Consider the following 6,000-nt stretch of genomic DNA (forward strand, 5'->3'; position numbering starts at 1 on the left):
GGTTTATGGTATAGGAAAGGAGGAAATCTTGAGTTAAGAGCCTTTACTAATGCAAATAAGGTAGGAAGCATTGATGATAGAATAAGTACTAGTGGAGGAGCATTTGTTCTTGGAAAGAGGTTAGTATCTTGGACAAGCAAGAAGTAAAATTGCATTTCTCAATTCATAGTAGATGTAGTGAAATACATAACATATTGTATATGAATTAGTACAAAAGGTACATTGTAACTTCAAAGTCTGAATCCTTTGGAAATTGATGTCAAAGAGGAAGAAGTTAGTGTCAACATGGAAGATTGAGGAAATTTAAATTTTAGAATGAAAGAGGGGTAGTTTTGTATCTCAGAAGGAAGATACTCAAATGATGGAATGATCAACTAAGAGGGATAAAATTTACATTAGAGTATTGATAGGAAAACAATAGAGAAAAATCCAAGAAGGATCTTAGAGTGTGTTAGTATGGATGAGAATTAGAATGAAACTAAGGATATTATATTATTACTCATGTTTTATCAGTCTATGTTGACATGGTGTGTTTCCATCAATGCCAAAGAGAAAGTTTGTTGAAAATAATCATTCAAGTGTGTATTGTCATTGATGTTTACACAAATTTTAGCATTAATTGAGCAATGCAGAGTTTGTGGTATTAACCTTGTATATTTTAGTATTAACTGAGCAGTTAGGTAATAAAGACTTTTTAGTATTAATCAAATAGCTAGCTAATAAAAGGATTCCTTCTTGTAGTATTGATTGAGTGGTTGGGTATCAAAGGAGTCACAGTATCAATTGAGTGTTTAGTCCTAGTGTTGAATGAGTGAAAACATAATATAATTGTCAAATATTTTATTATTTGAGTTTGAATATTTTGATGTTTGTTGATATTTTAGAAGGGCATTCAAACTAACTTTTTTGAGCTTATGATATATAAGAATGGTGAAGTTGTGAGGATAAATTATAACAAGTGAAATATGAAATAAGATGGATATGTGAGTGAAGGCAAGGTAGAAAAAGAAAGTGTGAAAGATAAACTATAAAGAACATCTCATCGAGAAGGATCCAAAGGTCAAGCTAGAATAGAAATCTAAATCTGCAAAGAAACTTGATTTATAAATCTAGTCAAATTGTTGTTTCTTTGTAACCATTGTAGAAGTAAAGAAATCTCTTAACAGAGTTGAATTAATAGTCATTTTGTAAATATTCTAACAAGGTAACATTTTAATATTGAAGTGTTTGAAGACCTCTAACTAGGTCACTACTAACAAGGTGATGTAAATCCTCTAACAAGGTCATACTTAACAATATGTTTTTTAACCTTTAACAAGGTTGGCACCTAACAGAGATCACTTCAGAAGAGTGAAAACTATTGTAACTAGTTGTAGGTTGTTTATTTCAAAATTGGGTTTCCACATTAAATCTTGGAGTCATCTATGTTCGTGTTATTTTCTTATGCTTTATGTTTCTACAACTAAGTTACTAAAGGTTAAAACAAATTAATAAATCTTAAGATTTATTTGTTAACTGACTAACAGTAAAATTCTAATGTTAGCCGAGCTATCTAGTATTGCATGTTCAATGAAAGTTTGTTGACACATCTAAGGGACAAGGATTTGTTTTTTTGTTAACTGATTTACCCCTCCCCTCTCAATTACTCTCTTACATTTCCAACAGAAAGAAGTGAAAGATATTTAAGATTAATCAAATTTTTATTTCTTATAAAGTTGAAGGATAAGAAGTGGTATAACTTCCATAATGAGATAATAAGTTCTTTTTCTTGTATCTCTAGGTCTCACTACCCTAGTTTTAAAGATTTTGGATAACTTTGGTTACATATTCTGTTGGAATTAACAAGAGGGAAGATTTGGTTTTGAGGGGGGGGGGGGTGAATCAAAAGTAACTAACTTTAACCTTTTCAAATATTATCCACATGCATCTAATTCATTTAATAAAAATGAAAAGTAAAAGACATGCATGAAAATAGATAACACAAGAATTTGGTAACCTAGAAACCCTCCAAAATGAGAAGTTAAAACTTGGGTGGGGATGACACCCACAAAGTATCACTGTAGCAATATGTAATTGTTCAAGGTTACAATGTTTGACCACTTCCAATGGTCTACCCTATGAAAGGCCTATCATGTTAAAGACTTTATACCCTGTTAAAAGTGACCTAGTTAAAGGATTTAACTACCCTGCTAAAAATAGGCTTGGTTAAAGGACTTTTGTACATTCACTTGGAATGTCACGCTGTTAAAGGTTTTACAAATGGCTACTAAGCCAACCTAAGTCCATAGGATTTTCATACCTAATACAATTGCTAGAAAGTATTAGAAGATTTTTGACCTAATAACTTGCAATCCTCAATTGTTGATTATAGATCCATGTTTTGCTTTGACTGATCTAACCCTTGCTTGATCTGATATGTCACTCTTTGAGGTTCTAATACTTTGTTCTTAATCAACTAGATTCTACAATGGTACTCTATTCTTCACTAAGTCTTTTTACCCTTCTGGACTTTGCTATAATTCACCCATACACTTATTTCTTGCATATCCTCTCTCTTGAATAATAGGTCTTTGTCCTCCTTTTAAATATTTCAAAGACTTAGGGTTAGGTATGAATCTACAATCAATATTAAATCTTCATTTCCTACTCAACTCTTGCACTTTTCCTATTGGTTGCATGCCTTCTCCATTTTTCTTATTGGTTGCATGTTGATTGCATAGGTAATGCAAAAGATTCGATCTTATCTTCAAGATCCTTCAAGATTCATCCTATGTTGGCTCCAAAAATGGTTTACATCTGAGTTTGTGAAGGCACAAACTCGTATGTTGATTCTGTGTTACTTGGCACTTACTAGTTGCTAATGCTTGACACATATAGGAAAATTGGCTCACTCGGCTCCTATAGTAATTTTGTTTCATTCGACATCTATAGTGACTTGGCATCTATACTTTGCTTAGCACTTGAACTTCACTTGGCACGTAAAGATTACTCAGCACTTGAAGTTCATCAGCATCCATTGAATTCTTTGGCTTAGCATACACTATAGCTCAGCTTCTGTATTATACTCAACATCATCTTGAGAATTTGGTTAAGTGTGTTGACACTCAAATGTCAAAACCAATCTAAGACTAACATATTCTATTAAAAAACTCTAACTTAAAAGGGAATTAGAGAGAGGGTACACCCACTCAAGCCTCATGGAGCCTGAAGATAAGAGATAGTAATTATATTTTGATTGATTTCTATTAGTTGGCCATATCATGCCAGAAATCCTCAAAGATAAAGTCTAGCAAGATTTACTCCTTTTAAATCTATTGATTTGTGATCCAACACAAGATTAGCTTATAGACCTATAACGTGTGAGCATCTAAAAGTTAGAACAAAGTGTTGGCTATGTATCTTGGGTACTATACAAATCAAGAAGAGACATGCAAGAAAAAATGGACCTTCTTCACTTCCACTAACAAGATTCAATCCTCTAATTTTAACTTTGTGTTCAAATATTAGTGAAATAATTATATTTTGAATTGCTTCCTCATTCAACCACAACCACTGTAATACTTGTTAATATTTTCTATAGATGTTCTTGCAATTTTAACACCTATAAATTAAAATTAGTGAACGAAGTCATAGAAGAAGAAAAAAAAGCTTTGAATTGCATTAAACATATATCTATGTAAATACCATAAAAAAAGGAATGAACTCGTTGACACCAAAGGCTAAAATTTTATTTATAATTTAATAATTTTCAATATATTCAAAAAATAAATATCTCTCAACAAATCATAAAAATACTAATGAATTCAAAAAAAAACTAACAAATATTCTAAAACTAAAAAATCTAGTCACATGAATAGGAATGATGTAATATTCCTAACCACTCAAAATTGAAAACAAATTCAAAACTAGCATAATTAAATCTCTTTTATATACTTTATATTATTTTATTTCTAATTTTCATTTTTTTATCTTTTATTTTCCTTTCAGATTTATTTTAATTTGCACCTTCTTTTCTTAGTCTTTTAATTATATTTATTTATAATTGTCACCTTCTTATTATCTTACTCTCTCATTTTTATTTTAATCCACTTTTATTTCTATTTCTATTTCTATTTATATCTTGAAACCTATAAATAGCACAATTGAATCATTTTCACTATTTCGCCTTACTTTCTCATTACTAATTAGAATATCCCACAACAACACTCAAGTTTGTTTGAATTTTGATTGCAAGAACAACAACATTACAACTTAACCATCACATTATGCCATTGTTGACGCCATTTTAGGAATATATTGAAGCTAGTGGTTTGTACTTCCATAAATTTAGTAGTGAAGTTTGAAATTAAAAGCCTCACTATCTAGAGAATTTAGTGGTCTCATAAAAAATGTTGAAATTAAAGCATTAATAAATCAATATTAGTATTAAAAAATCATCTACATGAAAATAGATCTCAAAGCTTCCTTCTATAAGAGCTAATGTAAGAAAGAATATGTTGCTATATATATTTAATTGGTCGTTGAAAAAATGTCAGTTTTTATTTTTATTTTTTAGACATACATACAAATTGTCAAAGACAAGAAGCTTTCTCTATGAAAATCTATAATCTTACCTTTTAAAATATTTTCTTTTAGCCCTCCCCAATTTAAAAATTCACTATTTTCTTTCAAATCATCTATAAATTAATAATTTAATTTTTCCCGTTCTTCTTTCCCAAAAGTAACATAATGAATGATTTAAAAGATAACAAATCCTAAATTACAAATACAAATAGTTAATTTTATAATTAATTTTATGACAACAAAATTAATTGTAATGTAAGAAGATAAGAGTTATTTTTTAAAACTAACATTATTTAAGAATGAAACACTTTGCCTATTTTATATAAAACAATTATGGAATTACACAATATCATGTTATTATAAATACTAATTTTAAATATTATCAAATTTTATATGTTTTCTGATTTAGAAATAGATTATTAATTAATCAATTATTAATTATAAATCTTTTAGATCCCTATTATTGATTACTTTCAACAATATGTTAAATCTAAATAATATTTTAAATTATTTATCAACTAATTTTGAAATATTTTCCAAAACTATTTAAATAAAACCCATCATTAATTATAATTATCTTATTCTAATTATCCTTTTTTTGGATGTAGAGGCTTTATAATGAAGGTGCCTAAAAAATAGTGGTTATGAATCTAATGCCACTAGGTCATGCACCTAGTGTACTTGGATCTATCAACCCAACAAAAGATCTTCAAGATGAATATGGTTGTTTGATATCCTTTAATAATACGATTAACAACTACAATCAACAATTGGATACTTTATTGAACAATTTGCATCGGGAATCATCCAATGCATAGTGGATACTATTTGACATCAATGCTGTCATCTATGATGCTATTCGTAATCCTGTATTTTATGGTAAATATAATTTTGCAATCTTCTCTTATTAATTTGTTGTTATTTTTAAAAATAATAAATATTGCTTATTTAAATTAATTGAAGTATAGTGCAGTAAATTAATGTAATTAATTGCCTCTTTTAATTCTTTTTTTTTTTTTTTCCAAAGAGATGCATATAGAGTAAAGTATAGGGAATGTACTTTTCTTGCCCATAATTAGAGATGTTCAAATATTTGAGAGTAAGTAGGAACCATTTAAAATATTTTTGTGCCACATCTTTTAGAAGAGAGGATCTAGTACCTAAATGTGTTCAAATGGTTGTGATAGCTATTATTGATTTAATTCTTATATTTTTTTATTTCAATACCCAAACTTGTTGATTTAATGTCCATTTTCTTGGAGAACCTCATACCAGTAGTTGTGACTGTAATTTTTTTTATTAATGTGATGAAATTTATCCTTAGTTGTGAAAAAGTATCTAGCGATGTGATGTCACATCAACTATACAAGTAGGAAAATTCTTTTTGCATGACCATTAGTTATAAATAAACATCCCTAGGTTGTTGGAAGTTTGCAA

At 28.8% G+C, this 6,000-nt stretch overlaps 1 pseudogene; it reads left to right on the top strand.

The window, feature by feature from the left end:
* LOC149575939 (GDSL esterase/lipase LIP-4-like) overlaps window positions 1-5,474 on the top strand; it is a 220,757-nt pseudogene extending 215,283 nt beyond the window's left edge.
* Window positions 5,475-6,000: the final 526 nt, after the last annotated feature.

This window comes from Cupressus sempervirens, chromosome 1 (assembly GCF_028749045.1).
Source record: "Cupressus sempervirens isolate cs-2001-9-10 chromosome 1, ASM2874904v1, whole genome shotgun sequence".
Taxonomy (NCBI): domain Eukaryota; kingdom Viridiplantae; phylum Streptophyta; class Pinopsida; order Cupressales; family Cupressaceae; genus Cupressus; species Cupressus sempervirens.